Source organism: Phascolarctos cinereus, unplaced genomic scaffold (assembly GCF_003287225.1).
Source record: "Phascolarctos cinereus isolate Bilbo 61053 unplaced genomic scaffold, phaCin_HiC Scaffold_5;HRSCAF=322, whole genome shotgun sequence".
NCBI lineage: Eukaryota > Metazoa > Chordata > Mammalia > Diprotodontia > Phascolarctidae > Phascolarctos > Phascolarctos cinereus.
Window position 1 is genome coordinate 35,601,137 of NW_027555958.1, and position 25,034 is coordinate 35,626,170.

Genomic DNA, 25,034 nt, shown 5'->3' on the forward strand with positions numbered 1-25,034 from the left:
CCATTCATCTATCTATCTATGCCATGGCTGGTCCTAAAACACTGTAGTCTAATATTCAATTAGTGAGCACCTGATTTTCTCAGCAGCTGGTGTCCAAACTCATTGCTTTCAATGGAACCTGCCTGGGGAGACCACCTCATTCTGGCCAAATCTGTCAGAGTACTTGTTTCCTCCATGCCTCTGGGCATCAGCCACAGCCATTCCACTTCTCCTTAGCAGCCTCTCAACCTAAACCATCCTCAGGATTGCCAGGAATGTGAAATTCCAAGTTCCACACAATGGCCAGAGCATTTCTGGTGGTCAGTGATCCGCAGGCCTAGGAATCAGAATTACAGAGCTAGGGCTGGGGCTGGGCCTGGGAGTTCACTGGTGGTAAAGAAATGTCCTCCAATAAGGCAGCTCAGTAACCTCCCTAAAAGTTATAGTGTTAGAGCGTTGTCTAGGACAGAAATGTAAAACTCATAGGCAAAAATATAATAAAACATAGATAATGTTAATTTTTGGTTTTCTAAGTTAGCATGCAGCAAACAGAAATCCATTTCTATTTGAATTTGACACCACTGGGCTAGGGCACTTTGAAGGTTAAGTAATATGCCCAGGGTCACCTAGCCAGGCATGACTTGAACCCAGGTCTTCCTGGCTCTGGGGCCAATTCTGTCCACTACTGTAGCTGTTGAGTTGTTTCAGTGGTATCTGATTTTTCATGACCCCTTCTGGGGGTTTTCTTGGCAAAAATACGAGTGGTATGCCCTTTCCTTCTCCAGGTCATTTTACAGATGAGGAAACTGAAGCAGAGCTAAATGACTTGCCTTAAGGTCAGCTAGTAAGTAGCTGAAGCTGGATTTGAACTCATGAAGATGAGTCTTCCTAACTCCAGGTCTGACACTCTATTCATTGCACCACCTAGCCGTCCACTACTACTGCTACTGTTAAGAATATATATATATAGTGCTTTAAAGTGTACAAAGTTCCAAAAGGCTTATGATGAAAAATGCTAACCACCTCCAGAGAAAGAATTGACGGAATCTCAAAACAGATCAAAGCATACAATTTTTTACTTCCATTTTTTTCATGTTTTTCTTTTTCTTTCTTTCTTTTTTTTTTTTTTGGTTTGTGTTTTCTTTTGCAAAATGACTAATATGGAAATATGTTTTGCATGACTGCACATGTATAACCTATATAAAATTGCTTGCTATCTCAGGGATGGGGGAGGGGAGACACAGAGGGAGAGAATTTGGAATTCAAAATTTTTAAAAAGTGAATTTTAAAAATTGTTTTTAACATGTAACAAGAAAAAAAAATAAAATAAAAAATAAGGTATGCCAAATGCCTCATATGCATTACCTCATCTGATCCTCACAAAAACCTTGGTGAGGTAGGTATTCTTCTTATCTGAATTTGAAAGATTAAGTCCAGAGAGGTGAGGCTACTGACCAGGGGCCACACAGCTAGTAGGAGTCTGAAGCAGCATTTAAATTCGGCTCTTCCTGTCAGAAGTTTGCTACATGCCTCCCGTAAATTTCAGATCCAGCCTCTCCTCTTCCTGGGAGCCATCCTGCATTGGTTCAAGGCATTCTCCAATATATAATCTTGGACCAGGAAGATGTACTAAGTGTCTGAGGTCAGATCTGAACTCAAGAAAATGAGCCTTCCTGACTTTAGGCTCTAACCACTGCACTGCCCCAATTCCATAATACTCCCTTCTACATTCTTTCTATTCCAGTCCAAACTGCAATACTTCCATTTCAAACCCCAATACACTGTGACACCTTCTGTTTCTGGGGCATTCACGCCAACTCACCCTCTCCCTTGGGCACTGATTCCTTGGCTCAGAAATGATTAGAGGTAGAAAAGCCCACTAAAAATCATCTAGTCCAACCGAGATCTAGGGAAGTTAAGAGACCTGCCCAAGGTCGCACAAATAGTGAGTAGCAGAGTTAGTCAAATCTGGTTCTTCTGACTCCAAATCAGGGCTATCCCAGCCGGGGCATGGAATTTGCCTGCCGTGGGTTCTACAGCTTGAAGACTTTTCCTAGGCACACACACTATCCCAAGACTACGGGTGCCTCTGCTAATCCACTGTGTCTGCCAGTAGTGAGACACGAACAGTTGGAGGTGAGTTGCCCCATCTGTGGTTTCTGCTGGTTTTACTTTTTTCTCATCCCTCTGGTCAGACTGTACAATCCCCAGAGACACAGTCCATGGAGAACTTGCTCTATACCTCAAATGTTCTTAAGGTGATAGATCTAAAGTTGGAAGGAACCTGAGAGGCCATCTGGTTCAACTTTCTCATTTTACAGATAAGGAAACTGAGGCCCAAGAAAATGAAGTGAATGATAGGATTAAAGCTTTAGAGCCAGGAGGGACCTCAGAAGCCATCTGGTCCAACCCTCTCATTTTACAGATGAGGAAACTGAGGCCAGGGAGTTTTAAGTGACTTGTCTAAGGTCATCCAGGCAGTGTTAGGAGATATTTGAACCCTGGTCTTCTGACCACCAAGCCAGGGCTCTTTCCACTGTTCTGCACTGCCTCCTAAATGTGTTTTGGCCGTTCATTAAAGAGCAGTAACTAGCTGATCTCTTTTGCCACAGAATTCAGTTGAGACAAATGGCAGAGACATAAAAGTCAGGAAGTTAGAATGACTAGAGCAGGAAATTGAGACAGTTTTGAGTGTAGGTTACTTTGACCTCCCAGCTTTTGTCAGCTGAATTTCCTTGTGCCTCCTTCCACTGACTCCTTTCTTTCTTCCTTCTCGATACACACACACTCCTTTTGCTTGAATTTGGAACCTCTTGCCTTTTACTCTTCAAAATCCAGGGAAATCACCTGACTCTTGAGGCTACTGCATTCTCCTTTAGCTGGCTAATGTGCATCTTCAGGTACTCAATGTGTATCTTCAGTTGGCCAATGTGCATCTTCAGCTGGCCAATGTGTGTGTATATTTAGCTGGCCAATATGTATATTCAACTAGCCAGTGTGAATCTTCAGCTGGCCAATGTGCATCTTCTGCTGGCCAGTGTGCATCTTCTGCTGGCCAATATACATCTTCAATTGGCCAATGTGCATTTTCAACTGGCTAATGTGCATCTTCAGCTGGCTAATATATATTAACAATCAATAACTGAGTATATGGAGCCTTCCATGCCACAGCCTGGAGGCAACATACTCTAGCGGGAAAAGCACTGGAATCTGGGAAGACATGGGTTCGATTCCTGTCTTTCATACTTACTACACAGCCCTGGGTAAGCCTCCTGAGCCTCCCTTTCTTCATTAGCGTGAAAGAGATAACACCTACTGTACCTGTCTCACAGTGTTAGGAGGTTCTCATGAGATAACATATGTAAAGTGTTTTGCAGCTCCTAAAGGCTATGTAGATGTCAGTTATTATGTCTATCTGCTCTCAGCTCATTCATTCATTGGTTCATTCATTTAGCTGTCCCTATTAGAAACTTAGCAAATTAAAAACTGTGCCAAAGAAATCCCAAAGTATATTTAAACACCTCCCAACAATTAGCCTTAGGAACCAAGAAGCAAACACAATGATGATTTATCAAGCTATCGGATTCAACAAATGAGGTTTTGATCAGCTAAGGGTCAGTCCCCAACAATCACAGAAGCCTTCAATGAAATAAACAAACTCTCCAGGGAGACTGTGAAGATGCCAGTCCAGGTACCCAAAGTGTGTGTATTTATTAAATAGGGCAGACATTAATCAGGTAGACATCCCCAATCTCAGACAGTGGAGCCCAATGTGGAGCACAGGCTTCCGGCATAAAACACAGTCATCACTACGCGACCCACCCTTGGGGATGGGAGAGGGAGGGACTGTAATGGCACATCTTATCCAGAAGGCAGTTCCATTTGGCTTCGAAGCCGATCACATGACTCTGAGGCACCAGATTTACCTTCCTAGTTATGTTTGCATCAGGCTAACAGTCCTGTAAAAGTTCTAGTTCTGTAAGCAAGCACTAAATTATGGTGGGGGAAGGGAACCACCCTGAAATTATAATTTGCTGCAAAGACAGATAATAATCCACCAAGAGATAATACATATGCTGTATGACAAAGAATTCTCTGTTTCAAAGTATCTAAAGCAGGAATTCTTAACCTGGGGTCCATGGAGAGATTTTTAGGAGGTATAGGAACTTGATGTCGTTTGGGGGGGAGGGAAAGAGAATCACCTTTATTTTCATTAACCCTTGGTTTCCTTCATAACACTATGTATCTTATTTTATGCATTTAAAAACATTCTGAGAAGGGGCCCATAGATTTCATCAGACTGTGCCAGAGGGGTTCAGGACGCGCAAAATGCACTCTGGGCTAGAGCCGTATGCAAGCTCCGTGCTGAGAGCTTATCCGATCATGTCTTCTTATCTATTCTCCTCTGCAGAAGGAACATTAAGGAATTCAGCAGAGCTGGGTCAGAATGAGAATTATAATCACACGACCGCAATTCCAGAGTTAGAAGGCGCTTCAGTCTAACTTGTGCCTGGAAAAATTATTCCCTCTACCAGAAGCTCAACAAGTAAGTGGTCATCTAGCTTCTGTTCAAACACCTCCAGAGAGAAGCTCCCTCCCTCCTACAGCAACCTAAAAGTCTTTTGGAGACCTCCAGTTCTTAGGAAGGCTTTTTCTTGATTTAAAGCCTCAATATGACTCTTAGCACCTTCCCCAGTCGTTCCCAGTTCTAGCCTCTGAGGTCAAATGGACTGAGTGGGCTACATCTTCCACACAACATCCAGTCAAATACCTGAGGTCAGTCACCTAAGCCTTTCCCTAAGGAAGAGTTCTTGAGTTTCTGAAAACTTTCGAGGTTCTTTAAAACATCCCTACGTCAAGTTTATTCAGCACGTTTTTCAGCGTTAAATTGATTTGGTTGGTGGTGTTATTTTTCTTAATTACAGAGCAGACTGTGTTAGCAAAAGAAAGATTCTGGTTGGTAATTAAGCCTTTGGGGCTGGTCTTTAAGGAGGAAACCACAATAAAAAAGAAGGACTCAGGGGGCCCCCATTTTACCAGCTGGGAAAAAAAAGAACACAGCGTGCCAAAGCACTAAGGCTTGTTCTAAACTTAGCTGGCTCAGGACTTGTACTGGTTCTAAAGTTGGCCAAGTGGGCCCCCACCACCCTGATAATCCTTCTCTGACTCACTCAGTCAGCTAGCAGCCCACGTCCGGTTCAGGCTGCTGATAAATATCTGGTAGGGGAAAACAGGGGGGGTTTCTCAGTAGCAGAGGCTTTCCCCACTAAGTTAGAAGAAGACCATTCTGGCTTTCTCCATCAAGTGAGAAGACCAAGGTGGGGCCTGGAACACTGTCCTGTCCTGGGTACTGAATGACTCTTGAGGGACAACAGAAGAAGGACTGGATTCTAGATTTACAACTGGAAGGGGCCTTAGACAGTGTCTTGTACATCCCTTAATTTAGAAAGGCCAAGGTCATCCACTGCATCCCAGGCCATCGCCAGTCATTTTGACATTTGTCTTACCACTGGCCAGTCAATGTTCTGGAGGAGAGAGCAAGGCTGATGCTTTTCGAAGCTCTGCCTTACTTAAATCGAATTCATGAGCATGTCGGGACATCACCCTTATGATCATCAAAAATGATGACCAGCAACAAGTCCACCCCCTTCATCTTACACATGAGGAAACTGAGGCAGAGAGAGGAAATTTCTCTCCCAAGGTCACAAAGCTAATATGTGGAAAAACCAGGATTGGAAACTGAGTCTTCTGACTCCAAATGTAGCTAAGTACCAGGTTGCTTCCCCACATTTGGAGTCAGAGGAATTGGTTTCAAACCTTACCTCTAATACTTACTACCTTACTAGCTATATGACCCTGGGCAAGTCACTTAACTCCATTGCCTAGTCGAAAGAAAAAAAATACTTACTACCTGTGTGACCTGGAGAAGGACCACTCTCTGGGCCTCAGATTCCTTGTTGATGAAATGAGGAGGGTTGGAGTCGATGACCTTTGTGCTCTCTTTTACTTCTAAATTTAGTCTTCCATGAACCCAGTGCATCGCAGCATGGAAGAGTTCTGGAGGCCTTCTAGTCCAGGGACTCTTATTCTGAGGTTCACCAACTTTATTTTTAAAAGTATTTTGATAATAGTATTTTAATATTTTGATAATTATATATTTTAGTATTTGATCATGTTATTTTATGTTTTGATAACTACATATCTTACTATTTGATGATATTTGAATATTTTGATAACTAACTTTTACTATTTTATAACATTTTAATATTTTGATAACTGTATATTTTAATAGTTGATAACTGTACTTCAAAATAAATTCTCTCCCTTCTTTTTTCCTATGTATTTTATTTTAGTCAGTTAAAAACATTCTTCTGAGGAAGAATTAGGTTTCAACAGATTGACAAAGGAGTCCATGACACAAAAGAAGTTAATAACCCCTGATTCTAGTCCCTCATTTTCTAGAAGGGAAAACTAAGACCTGGAGAGAAAAAGTGACCTGGCCAAAGCCAAATCATGACTCCCAGTCCAATATTGTCTTTCACTATACCACCATGAGTTATAATCCTACTTTGCCACTAGCCCATTGTGTAACATTGGGTCAAGTCACTTCTTTGTAGGTGGCAGCTTTCTCCTCTATATGAGTGGGTTGGTCTATGTGAACTCTAAAGTACCTTCCTGACTCTGTATGGCCTTACACACAAGAGTCCAACTTGGTGGGGAGAGGGCAGGGATTATTATTTTTCTCTGGAAAGAAGGGGAGGAGTTGAGGAGGTGGAGATTAGTCAAATTTCTTGCCTAAGGTTACACAGAAAACCAGGTTCCGTTATTTTTCCAGACACAAGGCATTCACACTCCATTTTCCATTGATGTGGGAAGGGTGATAGGGGAACATGGAAGTGTCCCATCCACCCACTCTGAGATTCAATGTTTCCATGATTCTAGGATCTGCTAGAATTGGAGATCATAATCTCAATAAAGTTGTTTGCAGAGTACAATCTGTTATTACTGCCCAGGAGCTGGGAAGATTAGCAAATTAAACCAACTAATTGCTTGTCAAGTACCCAGATAGAGTCAGATAAAATGTGTTAGGCAATAAGCCCTAGCACCTAGACCTACAAGAAAGAAAGACAAAGCCCATTTGGCTCCCTTCAGTGGAGTTCCTTAAAGAACCAAAAGCTAAGTCATAAGGATGGTGATTCGGGCACCACAGTCCAGCTGAGGAGAGGGAGCAAGATGCCAATGTGAAGCTAACAGGTTCTGGTCTTCTCTACATTATTATTTCTCCATGCAAACATGAGTAATACTCTCAGTGCTAGCAGGACTTTCTCACTGCTGACTAGAGAGACCTCAAAATTACAGATGTTGCCCAATGTTGAAACAGGCATCTGCCATTATCATCTGAGCTCGCTAATTTTTCTTGCTTGCTTGGGATTCTTGGACTCTGCCTGTAGAGGAATAAAGGTGTCATCTGTTACTTTCACTTCCAGAGTCATGCTTTGGCATCTCTGAGTATTGTAATTGGTTGAGGAAGAAGTGGAAGAAAGGGAAAGGGAAACTTACAGACTCCACACAAATTTATGTTAAATAATCTCAAGTGGGCCCTCACTGCAGCAAGGCAATCCTTCCGTACCCCTGTAATCAGTTCACTATCCAGCTCACCACCATAGTTCTTCCAAACCTTTTCATCCCTCCTCAAATATTCCATGGATCTCCCCACTTCTAACCCTTTTAGCTAAGAACCTATTTACTGAAAAATCTGAGGCTGTTCATTGAGATCTCTCTCTTCTCCCCTCCTCCTCCTCCTCATCTCACATTATCCATCCAGATGCCTTCTCCCACTATCTCCTCCTTCACCTCTGTATCACGTGAAGGGGTGGCTCTTCTCCTTGCTAAGGCAACCCCTCTAGATGCACAAGTGATCCTATTCCATTCTCTCTTCTCCAGCAGATTGTCCCCTCGATCATCCCTTCTCATAACTCTTTAATCTCTCCCTGTCTACTGGCTTTTTCCCTGCTGCATTCAAACCTGTTTGAGTCTGTCCTCCATTTTTAAAAAGCCCTCCCTTGACCCATCTATCCTCACTAGCCGTCATCACATATTTCTCCCTCCTATCTCCTTCCTTCTTGTGAAGGCCTTCTCAGATTGGTGTCTATACTTCCTTTCCTCTTTCTTCCCTGTCTAGCTTCCAACATCATCATTCCACCAAAATGGCTCTCTCCAAAGTTACTGATGATCTCAATTACCAAATCCAATTACTTTTTCTTGATCCTCATCTTTCTTGATTCCTCTGTTTGACTATTGTCAATCACTCTCTTCTCCTCAATACTCTCTTCTCTCTATATGTTTTTGTGAAACTCTTCTCTCCTGGTTCTCCTCTTCTGACTTCTTGTCAATTTCCTTTGCTGGATCTTCATCCTGGTCATGTTTGTTACATGGAGGTGTCCCCCAGGGTTCTGCCTGGGACTCATTCTCATCTCCTCCTGTACTATTTTATTTGGGGATCTTATCATCAAGATGGATTCAATTATCATCTCTATGCAGATGACTCTTAAATCTATCCAGCCCTACCCTCTCTCCTGACCTTCATTAGTGCATCTTCAACAGCCTATTGGACATCTTGAACTAAACATGTCCAAACTAGAACTCGTCTTTTCCATCCCTTTTCTCTTCCCCTCTTACTAACTTCCCCATGGCTATTGAGGACACCACCATCCTCCAGTCACCCAGGCTCACAACCTAGGTATCATCTTCAACTCCTTGCTCTCATCCACACGCCCCTTACCCCATATCCAATTAGTCACCATGTCTTGTCGATTCTATCTTTGAAACATCTCTCATATAGTCCACCTTCTCTCCTCTGACATGGATACCATCTTGGGCCAGGCCTTCAACATCTGGACTAATGCAATAGCATTCTGGTTGGTCTCCCTAGGGCAACTACGTGTTGAAGTGGATAGAGTGCCCTCAGCCTGGATTCAGGAAGATGAGTCTTCCTGAGTTCAAATCTGGCCTCAGATGCTTACTAGCTGTGTGACCCTGAGCAAGTCACTTCACCCTGTTGACCTCAGTTTCCTCATCTGTCAAATGAGTTGAAGAAGGAAATGGCAAACCGTTGTAGTATCTCTGCCAAGAACACCCCAAATGGGGTCACAGAGAGTCAGACTCAACTGAAACAACTGAACGACAACAACAACAACATGTTCTCCCTAACTTGTGTCTCTTCATACTCGTCCATTTTCCACTCAGCTATCAAAGTGACCTTCCTTAAGCAAAGAGATCTTCTTAAAGTACAAGTCTAACCATGTCAGCCTCCGAGTCAGACTAGTCGGTCTGTTTCAATTTCCTCATCTGTAAAATGGGGATGATAATAACATTTACCTCCCAAGGTCATTGTAAAAATCAAATGAGAAAATAAACAAAGTGCTTTGCAAACCTTTAGCATTACATAAATGCTAGCTATTATTAGCATTTCTTTCGATTAGGAATTAAAAAAAACCAACAGAACTTGCTTTTGAGAAGTTAGTCTATAGGTTTTAACAGCATGTCCAAGGTTAAGAACCCCTGCTCCAAAGCATGCTATCAGGGCAGCTAGGTGGTACAGTGGATAGAGCACTGACCGTGGAATCAGGAGGACCTGAGTTCAAATCCAACCTCTTGACACTTACTGGCTATGTGACCCTGGGCAAGTCACTTAACCCCATTGCCTAGCAGAACAAAACAAAACAAAAAAACCCCCCACAAAACCCAAAGCATAGAATCTATACAAGGAGGTACAGCAAATGAGGGCATGGATATTCACTCAGGGTTCTTGTTTCCAGTCTTGTTAATTCTGCCTCCCCAACATCTGTCCTGTCTATCTCCTTTTCATACATACGGCCACCATCTTGGTCCACTATCTCATCACCTCTTGCCTGGACTATTACAAAAGCCTCCACATTGGTCTCCCTGCCTCTTCTCTGTGGAATCTAATAGATCTGACACACAAGTGCTAAAGTGATATTTCTAAAGCACTGATTCCTTCCCTCCTTGCCTCCCAATCCCCCCAACCCCTGGCCCTCCACCAAAGCTCTCCAGTGGTTTCCTGTTACTGCTAGGATCAAACATAAACTCCTATTTCGAATTTAGCTGGAATACTTCTGGATGCCATTATCTCCACTTTACAGATAAGGAAACTGAGGCTAAGAGAATGACTCACCCAAGGTCACAAGGTAAAAGTCAGAGAGAGGATTGGGACCTGGGGCTTATCCACCTTCAAGCTCAGCAAACTTTCCATTAGACCCTATCAAGGTCTTAGACCCCACCTCCCTTTCCATCCTTATTGCTCATGGCTCCCTTTCGCCCAATCTGCAATTCAACCAAACTTAGCGTTATTGCTCTTCCTTCATATATAATATTCCATTTCCTACCTCTACTCCTTTTCTCAAGCTGTACCTCATTCCTGGATTGCTCTTCCTCCATATCCCCAACTCTCAGAAGCCCTAATTTCTCTCAAATTCAGCTCAAATGTCTCCTTCCTACATGAAGCCTGTCCTCTAGTCAGCTAGTCAGTCAGTGTTCACTTATTGAGGGACAACTACTCTGTGCTGAGGGTACAAAGAAAACCAAAAACAGTTTTTGTCCTCAGGGAGCTTCCAGCCTAATGGGAGGGGACAACAGGCAAATAACTCAGCATAAACAAGATGCAGACCAGATAAATAATTGGGGAAAATCAACAAGAAAGACCTTGGCTGCCTGGCGTGCTGCCCCCATAAAGTGTCTTGTATTGATTTTGTATATGAATGTGTATATGTATGTGCTGTCTTTCCTATGGAACAGAAGCTCCATGAAGGCAGAGTCTGTCTTGGTATCCCCAGTGTCTAAGACAGTACCTGGTACCGAGGAGGTACTTAAGAAGTGTTAGCTAATGGGTTGATTTTGTTCAATACTTCACATACTAGGTTATTATTCTTTTACAATTGTTAATTAATTTAATTTATAATTTATTTTATTTTTAAAAATAATTCAGTTGAATTTTTAATCAAAATGTTAGCCTCATTTTACCTTTAAAGCCCTCCACTATCTGCTTCCTTCCTACCTTTCTTGGCCTCTTTTCTTGGCTTTATTCCCAGCTTTACTGCCTGTTCATTGAAAATCACGCTACCTGACTTTTCACTGGCTGCCTATCCCCTATGCCTGGATTACTCCCCCTCCTCACCTCTGCCTTCCAGCTTCTTCCAAGGCTCACCAAAGATCCTACCACCCCCTCCTTCTTCAGGAGTCTTTCTTCTATCCTGCAAAACCCTTCCCCATTTCCTATCCCCATTCCCCTACCAACAGGGCCTTCCCTCTGAGATCATCTCCAATTTACTCCACATACCATAGTTGTCTGTATGATATCTCCACGGTTAGATGGCAAACTCCTCGAGGGCAGGGACAATATTTTTGCCTTGTTTTGTATCCCCAGAATTTCGCACAGTGCCTGTCAACAGTAGGTAATTAATAAATGCTTGTTAATGACGGTGATATCTTGCTTCTTTGAGATACATTGATAGAGGGCTGGAATAGGGCTCTAAGCATGAAGAATGGCCTGCCAAAGTATGAGACCAGAGATGAAATGCCAAGTTCTGGGAACAGCCAGGGGTCAAGTTGGCTAGAATGATTTAGCATGAAAGCAGAGTCATGTGAAACAAGTCCAAGTAGATAAGGGTGCTTGCAGTCTCATGTTCATCCTCCTCCCCCACGATGGGAGGCAGACTGCAATGCCAGGCTGGGGAGCCCTTCTTTGATACCAAAGGCAATAGTAAGGCCCTGAAAATGTCTGAGGAGGAGAGTGATATGTCCAGGCCTGTGCCTCAGCAAGATTATTTTGGCAGCCTTGAGGACGATGGAGAGGGAAGAGCTGGGAAGCTGGGAAACCGACTGAGAGGCTCTTCTGACAGAGCAGGTGAGACATGAGGAGGAGGCAGCGGCTATGTGGGTGGAGGAAAGGGGCTCAGTGCCAGAGAGGTGGGGATAAGATTGGAAAGAGTTGGCAACCAGTTATAGGATATGGGAGTAGGGATGACAGAAATTTTAAAGCTAAGCAACTGGAAACATGGTAGTCTCCTTGAAAAGATAGAGAGAAAGGGTAGGTTTAGGTGGACAGGTTCTATTGTAGACATGTTAATTTTGAGGTGTAATCAGTCAGCATTTAGGAAGTTCCTACTACATGTCAGGCATAGTAGGAGCTCCTACTATGTGCTAAGGGCTGATTGCAGAAGGAACATCTGGGTGAAGATGTGCAACAGGCAGTTAAGCTGGTATATAGATCTGGCAGTTCTCTGCATAGACAGAGGATATTTGAATCCACTGGAGCTGATGAAATCACCAAGCATTAGACACATTATCTAGTCATAGAATCATAGAATGCTAGAGCTAGAAGGAGGTCATTGAACCCAATGCTCTTAAATGTTAGGGGAGAAAATAGGCCAGGCATGAAGGATCATGATTTGTCCAAGGTCATAGGGTTTTAGAGACGGAAGGGATATTAGAGATGAGCCCAACACCCTCATCTTACAGAAGAGGAAACTTGGGACTTGCTTTGTATCTATTTGTTTATGAATTGTCTCTCCCATTAGAAGTCAGCCCCCTGAGGGCAGGCACTGTCTTTTGCCTCTTTTGATATCTCCAGTGTTTAGCACTGTGTCTAGCATGTAGTGTGCTCTTAAAGAAATGTTTATTGGTTAATTGAGGCCCAGAGACATGAAGTGACTTGGCCAAGGTAGTAAATAGTAATACTTGGCCAGGTCCTCTGACCCAGACCTACTACTGAAGGTGGTGGCCATCTCCAGGCCTCCTGATCTATATCTGGCCACTGGACCCAGATGGCTCTGGTGGAGAAAGTGAGGGTGGCGACCTTGCCCAGCCCTCCCTCACTTAAATCCAACTCACTTGCAAGTCATGGCAGTCATCTTCCTGATGTCATGATCCTTTTAGAGATCGAAGGACAAATAACAAGTACTACAGGCTTCGTCCGAGTCTTCTAGGTCCAGGGTTCAAATCCCAACTCAAGACGCTTAAAACCTGTGTGCTGTCAAGCAAGACTCACCACCTCCCGGACCTGAAATTTCCTCTTCTGTAGGATGAAGGGAGTGGTGGGGATGAACTCCAAAGTCCCTTCTGAGCCCCTCTAGACTTTGGATAGAATAGATGTGAATTTCACTACCCTATGCATGCCAGCTAATAGAAGTTTTATAGAAATGGGTGTGGCATTGATGAGGTGATGTCAGGACAGCCACATGTTGGTTACTGCTCCTCTCCCCTCCCCCCATCCCTCCCTCCCCCAAAGCGAAGACTCTGCCATTTCCCCACTACCCACTTGCCCTTCCCTCTTGGGTACATGCCCAGTTGAGTAGTGGGAGAGCCCCTAACCCCAAGCCTTCCCCCTTCCCCACAGATGTTCTCTCTTCGAAAGTTCCATTACTGGGTCAAAAGATGCTGGTGGGGTGAGGAAATGCAGAACTCTCCAGGGCAGGGGCCTTCCCAGCTCAACCATTATGCAAATGATGGAACCAAGAGAAAGACTTCAAAGTAATCACAGATGGTCTGTCTTCTCATTGTCCCCAGGGCAGGGCATCCCCTGGGGGTGTGGGTGTAAACCCTAAGCCCCCCACCCCCATAGAACTGAATGGGAAGGGGAATCACATTGTGAATTCACTGTCTCCTATTCTCTGACCCCACATACCCTACCCCGGCCCAAGGAGGGACCATCACTCCGATTCCATGAACTCCAGGGGCTGGTGTCTCTAGCTCACAGTCAAGGCCAAGGTTTCCTCTTGGGGGGTCAGGCAGAAAGTTCATAAGAACCTTCCTCTTAGAGGAGGGGAATTTATCATACTAAGATTTCTCAGCAACTTCCTGTCTGAGCTGCTCTAAAAATTGTCAGGAGATACAGCCCAGGTCTATCAAAGCAAAAGCCAAGGCCTTGAGATCTTCCTCAATGTTTAGAAGTGTGTAATGGAACTCTGGTGAAGGGGCTTCCACGGGAGGGGGGCAGTGAGGAAGCTGACTTCCTGTACTTCTCCAATCAGCCTCATCCAGTGAGCCCACTGTGTTGTGCCTGTAGGCAGAGATCAATCAATCAATCAACAGTCTCTTATAGGGGTGTTTTTATAAGAACCCACCCACTATGTGCTGCTCTCCATACTAGGCACTGAAGGTACAAGGATTCATGCTAACTAGTTGTGTGCCTTGGACAAGTAGTTTAACATCTCTGAGGCCCGGAAGGTAATGCTAGCTTTCTATGGTTATGAATTATAAAAATGAAACTGCTCCACAGAGCTGGCTTTGACTTGCCTGCTATTTGCCATGCCCTGTGCTAGGTCCGAGGGTGGATGGGAGGGCTGGGGCTGGGGAGCAGGAGGGTACAGAGACAAAAACAAAGTAATCCCTGGCCTCAAGGAGCTTATCAGAGGAGAAGATCTGTATGGGGGGTTGGGAAGAACAGGAGATGAAAGAAATAGCAATGACTCCATTTCAACAGCAGAGAACTGCACATGATGTCGTCTGAGCCTTCAGGATCCCAGTGAGGTGAATAGTTCTGGATGCTGTTATCTCCACTTTACAGATGAGGAAACTGAGGCCAAAAGAATGACTCACCCAAGGTCACACATAAAAGTCAAAGGGAGCATTGGGAACCTGGGGTTTATCCAACTCCAGGTCCAGTGATCTTTCCATTAGACCCCATCTAGGGGTCTGGAGCCCATGTGCCACTATCAGGCTGCGTGACCTTAGCTAAGTTGTTGCTATTCAGCTGTTCTTCAGTCACATCTGACTCTTTGTGACCCTGTTTGGGGTTTTCTTGGCAAAGATTCTGGAGTGGTTTGCCATTTCTTTCTCCAGCTCATTTGACAGATGAGGAAACTAAGGCAAAGAGGGTGCAGTGACCTGTCCAGGGTCACACAGCTAGTAAGTTTTAAAGGCCGGATTTGAATTTGGGAAAATGAGTCTTCCTGACTCCAGGCCCAGTGCTCTATCCACTGTGCCATGTCGCTGCCCTTTGCTAAATTACTTCTCTTCTGCGGGCCTCATTTTCCAACTCTGTCAAATGTGGGCTTTGGCTAGAGGAGCTCAAAGTTGTCTCTCCCAGCTCTACCATTGTGAGATTCTAAAGGAAATAGAATATTTAAACAAAAAAAGAAGAAAAAGAAAAACTGATGTTATCTTTTTATTTTGTGAATTGTTAAGACACTCATTCTGAAATAATAGTAAACAATGCTAGTATGAGTTTGGTAAAATGCATAACAATGGATGTATTCTTTGCCTTTCCTAAATAATTAGTGCCAGGCAATAGGAGGCACTCAATAAATTTTGATTTGTTGACTCGAAAAAGAAAAGGAACAGAATACAGTCTAGTGCAAACTCGAGTCTCAAGTAAAGAAAGTTCCCAAACTTGCTGAAGCTGATCAGGATTGGGGAAGGGCTGCTTAATCAGAGAAGCCATCAGAGAAGTGGCAATGGAGCATACTGTCAAGAGCACAGGAGTGAGCAGACCTGTATTCCAATCCCACCTTTGACCACTACTTTTGTGATCTCATACAACCCCTTAAACTCCTTGGGCCTCAGTTTCCTTATATGAAAAAAAAGGGAAAGAATTCAACTAGATGTTTCCTGAGGCACCATCCGGTTTGAAATCCATAATCCTGTGGTCTGAGGGAAGCATCAGAGTCCTGCCTCCGGGGGTATTGAACTTGCAGTGCACCGATGTAGGACTCTGCCTATTTTGCAGAGAATAACCCTCTCTGCAAAAGAAGCTGCATACAGCGGAAGATCTGGCTAAGTTTAGAAAAACATGATGTGGGTTCAAATCCTGACTCTTCCACTTACTACCTATGGGACCCTGGGCAATCAATTGATCTCCATGAGTTTCAATTTCCTCATCTGTAAAGTGAAGAGATTAGATGGCCTTTCTCTGTGATTCTACGACTTCAGCCCCGCTCTCTGGGGGACCGTAGATAGTTTAGTCTGAGAATGAAGTTCCTGCTTTAAAAAAAAAAAAAGCAAGCTGTGGTTTGGAGAAAATACAATAACTTTGCTCCTCATTGGTTCCTATCTAGGAGGAAATGGTAGGCACTTTCTGCAGATCTCAGGGACCTGGAGGAAGGGGGAATTTCCAAACCCCTTTGCCACTGCTTTCTAAGTATTCCAGGCCACAGAAAGAGGCAGTGGTTATTTCCATGAGGTCCTGGAAGAGTCTTATAGTAACGATAAGCTGACAGGTCAGGAAGTGTCAGGGAGGGAGTGGACAGGAAGGAGAGCAGGCCCTGGATTTGCCTAGTGGGCCTCCTGGGATGTGTGGAACCATAGATCTTGAGAATGCCAGAGGTCATGCAGTCACAGAGAGACAGCAGGAAGGGCCCAGCTCTCTAAGTTCATTGAGTAGGAAAACTGGAGCACCCCAAGAGAACCCAAGGTCCCACAGCTAGGAAGTAGCCAACCTTGGGACTGGGACCCAGACATCCTGGCCTCTCGTTCACAGACAGCTACAATGGGCAGGTAGGCCGAGGGATCCCCTGGCCAGGGTCGCCTCCATATGTGGGTGATCTCCCGGCAAAAATTCATCTCTGACTGCCAAGACAGAGTCCTTGCACTCTTCAGTGAACTTCAGTGGCTCTCTATGGCCTCCAGGATCAAATCCTCTGTTTGTCTTGGATGAAAGACGCTCCCCATTGTAGCTCCTGTTCTGGGCTCCCTGGGTCCCTAGAGGGCAGCTGGCCCCTTCTGCCCTCAGAGTTCTGGGGGTGACACTGACGGCTTGCAGTTATCTTTATGAGGCCATTAATCGTAAGCCCCCACCAGGGTTCCCTGGACCAAGGATATCACTTGATATCAATTAGCTGTCTGGACTTAATTATGTAAAAAACAGGGATTTACTAAGATGATATAGTAAGCATGGTTGGGTCCATTGGGTCCAGACCCTTGCCTTCACATGGGGTAAAGAATTAGACTTATCTTTCAGAGGGGTAGAGTGCTGGCCTGGAGTCAGAAAGATTCATCTTCCTGAGGTTAGATCTAGCCTCAGATACTTCTTAGCTGTGTGACCCTGGGCAAGCCACTTAATCCTATTTGCCTCAGTTTTCTCATCTGTCAAATAAACTGGAGAAGGAAATGACAAACCACTCCAGTATCTTTCCCTTCCCCCCAAAAAAAATCCCAAATGGGGTCACGGAGAGTTGGACACGACTGAACAACACCAAATTTTTCAGATGGTCCTAGGATGATAGGGTCATAGGAAGTGATGCTCAAAGAACTAGGTGAACTGGAAGGGGGGAAGACAGTAGACAAAGTTTGGGTTTCCTAGTTCTCCCCTCTAATCCCCACCGCCATATAAACCATTTAGTCTGTGTTCTTATTCCCTATCATCTGTAGTGGTCTGTAGTCATGGAATCTGTTCTCTTCATTTTATAGATGAGGAAAGTAAGTCCCAAAAAGGCCATGAGGTCCCATGGATAGTAAGGAGCAGAATCCAAACCCAGGTCTTCTGACCTAGGTTTTGAGTCCCAAAGAGCCTAAGTGATCTTGTCAATTGTAACTAAGGTTTGATCATAATTAATAAGATATTTCTCTCTTTTTCCCCACTTGGTCCGGACTTGAGGTTTCATCAGTGTGGTGATCACAAATGCAGACATGCAACTGGACTAGAATAGAAACTCTAGCCTTGGCAGTTGCCTGGGACACTGAGGGATAAACTAACTTACCAATGGTCACACAGCTAGAGCCAGCCCAGTAGGCTCTCCGCCATGCTGCCTCTCATTGGGCTGTGCTGTGTACAAATGGGGCAGGAGAGATGGGCAGGGTCAGTTTTCTAGAGGGAAAAATACAAATCTTCAATGATGCTTGTCCGGCTGTCTTGCTCAGCCTCCCATTCTCACTCAGTTCTCTGTCTCTGCAGCCCCAGGACTATTCAGACCCATTACCCATCACTTCCTTCCTCTTGAGACACAGAGGCTTAATAGTCAAACTATCTGGTGTCCAAGATGCCCAGAGCATGAGGACACTTCCTTTATCTGGGTCAGGCCTGTGAAGTGAGAGAGAAATATCGTCTCTATCCTTCTGGCCTCACTCCTGTCTACTCCAGGCCCACAGAGGGCCTGATGCTCTCTGGAACACCTCACATCTGATTCTTAATGGCCCAAGCAGAAGGCACACTTGCCTCCACTGTGACATGCTGGAGATGAGCCAGGTGAGGATGGTTTTACTTAAGCAGGGAAGCAGGGACCAAAGCGGAACAAGTCCCATCAGGCAGGCTCTATGTCATCTCTGGGTGGCCAGGCCATTGGGTCATGCTCCTAATAGCAGGACACCAAGGTACCTCCCCTGCCTTAGAAAAATGCAAACTACAGGTTTTATATCAGCAAGCCCCTGGGCATAGACTCCACTGCCCTCTGGAGGAGGGCTTATAGGGAATCCCTGACCTGGGGTGCAGAGAAAGGGGACAGAGCCAGAACGCGGACTGGATGGTGGCTTTGGAGTGGACTGGTAAGAGATTTGGCACAGTGGCTCCAAACGTCAGGCACTCAAGATATACATGCATGTTCATGCACGTTCATGTATGTATACCAAAATACACATACACATATACATGCAATAGAGTGTAAGCTCCTCGAGGGCAGGGCCCATATTTTCATCTATATTTGTATCCCCAGTCTATAGCAGTGCTTGACACATAATAAGCATTTAATAAATATTTTGAAGATCTATATACATGTTACGGTTTTTCAGTAATGTCTGACTCTTCTTGATCCCATTTGAGGTTTTCTTGGCAAAGACACTGGAGTGGTTTGCCATTTCCTTTTTCAACTCATTTTACAGGTGAGGCAAACAGGGTTAAGTGACTTGCACAGGGTCACACAGCTAACAAGTATCTGAGGCTGCATTTGAACTCAGGTCTTCTTGACTCCAAGCCTGGTGCTCTATCTGCTGTACCACCTAGTGCCCCCTACATATACATACAATATGTACGTAATTTTTAAAAATGTAAATCATATTTCATTTTTCCAATTGAAAGTAAAGACAATTTTCAACTTTTTTTTTTTGGTGAGGCAATTGGGGTTAAGTGACTTGCCCCAAAGTCACACAGCTAGTGAGTAGTATTTATATGTCTGAGGCCAGATTTGAACTCAGGTCCTCTAGACTCCAGGACAGGTACTCTATCCACTGCACCACCTAGCTGCCCCTCAACATTTATTTTTTTATAAGATTTTGAGTTCCAAGTTTTTTTTCTCCCTCCTTCCCTCCCTTCCCCCCTCCCTAAGACAGCAAGCAATTTTATATAGGCTATACATGTTCAATCATGTAAAACGCAACACATATATAGTTGTATACATATTATCCATAGGGAGCAGCAAAATTAGGGCATTTGTTACACTTAGGCAACATTATTCTTCTTAGTGCTAATAATAATAATGATACAGCTGTATTACTTGTATACAGCTGTACATGCCATTAAGCAGCATTATTATCATTATAATGAATGACCTCTCCTAAGAATCAACCAACACCCTGATTTTCCTGTTCCTTCTAGGGTGCTGGACCTGTTTCTGGCCTGGACCAGGATGAGGACCAGTTATGGCCCTCAGCCATCCTCCTTATTCATCCTCCTCCCTTCAGAGTCCTGCCCTCTGCCCTCTGGCCCCTCAGTCTCAAACTACCTTGTATTTAACTGCTTTGTGTAGGAACAGCCTCTGTTTAGGCTGCATGTGTGTTTATATGGACTTGTTTTCTTTACCATTAGATTGCAAACTCTTTGCAAGCCAGGGTTGTTTTATTCTTTTTTTTGTTTTGTTTTGTTTGTTTCATTTTCTTTGTTTTATTCTTTATACTTGTATCCTCACGGCCTGGCACATAGTAGACACTTAATAAAAACTTGCCCACGGCTCACCTCCCCAGGGTCTTCTTTTCACCTCCGGGCAAAACATCACTGAGTCCTTTAATTTCTTCTCAGATGACATATTCTCTGGTGCCATCACCTCACTGATCATCCTTTTCAAAATTAGCCCCAACTCTTCATGACCCAATTTGGGGTTTTCTTAGCAGTGATACTGGAGTGCTTTGCCATTTCCTTCTCCAGCTCATTTGACAGGCGAGGAAACTGAGGCAAAGAGGGTTAAGTGACTTACCCAGGGTCACACAGCTAGTAAGTGTCTGAAGACAGATTTGAACTCAGGAAGATGAGTCTTCCTCACTGCCCAGCACTCTATCCACTGTACCAAATTGCTTCATATCTTCTTCTTCCCAGTAGAATACAAGCTTTGTGGGAGGGGACCATTCTTCTTGTTTTTGTACCACACATTTTTTTAAAAGGTTAGACCAACAGGGGACAGCTAGGTGGCACAGTGGATAGAGCATTGGCCTTGGACTCAGGAGGACCTGAGTTCAAATCCAGGCTCAGACATCTAACACTCACCAGCTGCGTGACTCTGCGCTAGTCACTTAACCCCAATTGCCTCACCAAAAAAAAAAATCTACACTAATGAGTTCTTTGGTATGGGGATGTCCCTGTGTGGAAACTCCCTTCATCGATTCAGACCAACAGCCCCTCTGTAGCTTAGAGTGTCAGTAACTTGCCTCATGGGCACACCAATTAATATGTGACATTAATTACATATGCAATGGACATACCCAGGTACGTCCTGTCCTCTGGGCTCTATGGTTGGCCCTTTATCCAACTATTCCTTATCCTATGAGGACACCTGCTCTACCAAGGCAGATGGGCACCTGCTCTCCAACTTGGAATCTTAGAGAGGTGTCTGGGCCATTGAGAACTTAGGGGAGTGCTTCAGAGTTATGTTTGTGCAACACACAGGGCTGACCACTGTTTACTCATCATTTTAACCGCCTATCACTGGGTGTTTATTACCAGGATTCAAAGGGAGGGAACAAAATAGTCCATGTACACACATCTCTGGAGGCTTTCTAAGAACAGGGTTTTCCAAAAGCATGTCCTAAGAATTCCTTCTTCCCATTACATACTCAACTTGTCTCTGGGGGCCTCCAAGAATCCTGAAATCATCAGATGAATTAATGGGGAGGATAGCATGGTTTTAGTGGTAAGAGGGTTGAATGTGGGTCAGGAGAAACCTGGGTTGGAATTCCATCTCTGACACTCACTAGCTCTGTGGCTATGGGTAAGTCACTTACCTCTTCCAGGCCTCAGTTGCCTCATCAGCAAAATCAGGATAATAAACCTTTTTCACTTGCCAGAAAAAGTATTGTGAGAATCCAGTGAGAGAATGTATGTAAGATGTTTCCTAAGCCTTCAATCATTCTGTAAGTGTGAGGGAGGCAATGTAGGTGTGTGGATAGACCACTGGCCTCACAATATGGAAAGCCTTGGTTCAAGATGTCTCTGATACACACTGGCTGGATGAGACACAACATTTGAGAGCAAGGGCTGATCTGCACTGGCAAAGGGAGTTTCCTCACAAGCTCAGGTCCTTTGCGGTCCAGTTCTAAGACAGATTTGAATCCCAGCTCTGGCACTAGCTGGGTGACTTTGGGCAAGGCTTTTCCCCTCCCTGGGCCTCAGTTTCCTCATCTGTAAAATGACAGTGTGAGACTAGACGGCCTCTGAAATTTCCTCCAGCTCTACCTTAGCTTAGGCTTCAAGCCTCAGTTTTCTCATCTGTAAAATGTAAGGATGCACTCTGCAGGCCCTGAGGTCCCTTCTAAACTGATTATCCTATCACATGATCTTGTGGAGCTTTCATGGTAGGAGAGATGCCAACTGTCTGTATGGTGAAGGAGAGGGAAGGAGGGGAGGTTGGGCCATTGCGTAGGTAGGTGCCAGGGCCATCACTGGCAGCCAGCATTCTGAGTCATGAGGAAGCAGCCTCGACTTTGCCCTTGCCCTGGAACTCACCACAAAAATGGTCCTGAGCCATAGAAGGGATTAGGTGACTGATTGATCAGTTGGTAGACAGCAGGAGGAGTGTTGGGTAACATCTACAACAAGTTGGCTCATCACCACTTGAGCTGCTGGACAATAAGGGAGGTCTTCAGAGATGGTTTTTCATGAATGAACCAAGGGAAAGATCACAGCCCCTCTACCACCCCAAGTGTGGAGGCAGCTGGGTGGCATTGTGAGTAGAGTGCTAAACTTGGAGTCAGGAAGACCTGAGTTCAAATCCTGCCTCAGGATTTGCACTGTATGACCCTGGGCAAGTCATTTAACTCTGTTTGCCTCCTCATCTGTCAAATAAGCTGGAGAAGGAAATGGCAAGCCACTCCAGTATCTTTGCCAAGATAAACCCCAAATGGGGTCATGTGGAGTCAGACACAACTGAACAAAAACAAAATGAGGGAGTGTAGATTCAATGACCTCCACAATTCCTGGCAGCTTCCCATGATCCCACAAGGGAAGGAACAACAGGCTTGGAGTCAGAAGACCTGGGTTTGAATCCTGGCTCTGTTATTTATTAGCTGTATGGCCTTGGGCAAGTGACCATCCCCTGACCCTCAGCTGTCTTTTCAGTAACACAGTGTTAATAATAATTGCCCACATTTCTAAGAGTCCATTAGCCATCTCTAATAATACATTACTTGTACACTCTGTATGGTTTTCAAAATATTGTAAATCGTGTATTATACTAGATTATTTTTTTAAAGGCAATTGGGATTAAGTGACTTTTCTAGGGTTGTACACCTAGTACATTTCTGACACTGGATTTGAACTCAGGTTCTCTTGACTCCAGGGCTGGTGCTGTATCCACCTAGCTGCCCCCAATATTAAATTATCTTTTAACCATTGAATACAATAATAATACTAATACTACTACTACTACTACTACTACTACTACTAATAATAATAATAATAATAACTGCCCTAGCTACTATATCACATCACATCTTTAGAGCTTATAAAGAGGTCAAAACCCATTTTACAGGTACAAAAACTGAGGCCTAGCGAGAATGATGAGTGGCAGTGGTGGAATTTGAATCCGGGTCCTGACCTCACACCTGTTGCTCACAGGATTATTATTGTGAGCATTGAATGAGGGAGTGGATTTGACTGGAGTGTCATTCTGAGTTATCACCACGGCTGATCCTCCCCAGGCCCGGTGCCATTCTCATTGGCTGGTGGTAGGGAGCAGAGATGCCCTGCCCTGGCTTCAGGTTGCTTGTCCCTTGCCTGTTCTCCTGCAAAGCAGAGAGTGCCCCAAGCTGGGGAGATGGGTGCCGGCAGGAATCCAGGGTCAAAGCAGAATTTCTTTTTAGAGACAATCCCTGCCTGAACCAGAGCCACATCCCTCCCACCTTCTCAGGCAATGCCTTCTCTCTCCCCAGACCCTTTCCCCCTTCCCTCCCTCTATTCCTTTCCTCTGCCTTCTGTCTCCACCCCCTTCTTTGTTTCTCTTCAGAAGAGTTTCCACTTGGATGGAAAGAAAATGAAATTGAAAAACTCCCCCTCATCCATCTTCTATTATTACTTTAAATGTGCTTTTAGGCAGGGAGGGCCAAGGTCATGGGACTGGAAGGCTTTGGGTTCCTCTCACCCAGACCAGAAACCCTCCCCTTCTCTGGCCATGCCAGGGAATCAAGTGGTCAACAGGCATTCAGTCAATGCCTCTGGACGGTCGGGCGCTGGGCAAGGCAGTGGGTGTATTAGTCCTTCCTCCCAGCAGCACCTGGCTCCCTTGCTTAGCATCTGAAATGCACTCTTGCTGTTTTACTATTGTCTGACTTAGAGTATATTCCCTGGGCATACACTTCATCAGAGGGGTGCAGGGGAGAATAGGAAGGACGCTAACAGCTGTGTATTAGATTGGAAAGAGCGCCAGAACTGGAGCTTCACTACTTTCTACCCACGTGATTATGGTCAAGTCCCCACCCCTGGTCAAGTCATTTCACCTCAACAGACCTCAGTTTCCTTATCTGTAAAATGGGAGGATGAAATTTAAACATTTGGAAGATCCCTTGCAACCGTCAATCCTATGATTCTTTCCATTCTTTGGTTTTCTTGCTTGTGAAGCATGGATCTGGTCATCACAGGATAACAGATTTAGACCTGGAGTTCAAGCCCTTCATTTTACAGAGGAGGACACTGAGGCACAAAGGGGTTTCTCTTGTCACACAGCGAGTAAGTATCCAAGGTAAGATTAGAACTCAGGTCTTCTTGACTGTACAGCATTCTGTCCACTAAACAGAGCAGTGAAATAACGTGGCAGAATCAGAGTCCTGATTCCAAATCTCTCCCCCTTTCTGTTGTTCCAAGCAGCCACCCCATACTGGGGACCATTCAAAGACCTTTGATTTGGTCTCTCTGGGCCTCAGAGGGTTCCTTCACCTCTCCAAGCATTCTTCCCCCAGAAGGGTTGCTCACTCCCATCTAGATCATATGCCAGGCATTGAGGGAGTCCCCTTCAAGCAGGTCTAGGCTAGCCCCTCTCCAGGACCTCTGACACCTTGATCAGAGATGCCAATGTCTGTGAGATTCTGGGGTCATCCTTAGAAAAGTACTCTCAGGTCAGTGCCCCACCCCTCACCCTTCTCCCCGAGATCAGAGCATATTTACTCTTAAGGCACTGCCACGTGTCCTAGCTAGAACTCACTCATTCATTCATCCAATATTTATTGAGTGCTCATCGTGTATTAAGCCCCAGGGTGGCATACCTATTGTAGCAGGCATATGCAGGACACCTTGCCACGGAAGAGTTCTGGAGGGGTGTACCAAGGGCCCAGCTCTGGGCAGACTCTCTGTCATTACCTTGCTGAGGGACCTGGAGCAAATTCACTAGACCTGAGACAGGAGATCTGGGTTCAAATCTAGGCTGAGTGACTATGGATGGCTAAGTTATTGTGCCCTTGTGGACCTCATGTGTAAAATGATGAAAGAGGTAGATTAAATGATCTCTAAGTTCTTATAAATTCTCTAACCCTATGAAACAACTTCATCTTTCTCAGGACATCAGTCTGGTTTTTTTTGTTTTGTTTTGGTTTGGGGTTGTTTTTTTTTTTTAGCTGTGAAATGAAGGCCTTGATTGGATTAGCTCTTCTCAAATGGATTTGGTCATAGCCTATGTTGAGGCTTGAATTATTCT

The 25,034-nt window shown here is 44.6% G+C and overlaps 2 long non-coding RNA genes across 2 annotated transcripts in view; one reads left to right on the forward strand and one right to left on the reverse strand.

Moving 5' to 3' along the window:
- Positions 1-13,169, reverse strand: part of LOC144457487 (uncharacterized) — a 39,800-nt gene extending 26,631 nt beyond the window's left edge. Inside the window, exons 1-2 of the long non-coding RNA XR_013486823.1 lie at positions 12,889-13,169; positions 11,336-11,437 (exon numbers count right to left, since the gene is read on the reverse strand). This is a non-coding gene — a long non-coding RNA (uncharacterized LOC144457487). The remainder of the gene's footprint in view (positions 1-11,335; positions 11,438-12,888) is intronic.
- Positions 11,708-19,871, forward strand: LOC144457488 (uncharacterized). Its single transcript, XR_013486824.1, has 2 exons — positions 11,708-11,902; positions 19,520-19,871. It is a non-coding gene; the product is annotated as an uncharacterized LOC144457488 (long non-coding RNA).
- The last annotated feature ends 5,163 nt before the right edge of the window (positions 19,872-25,034 follow it).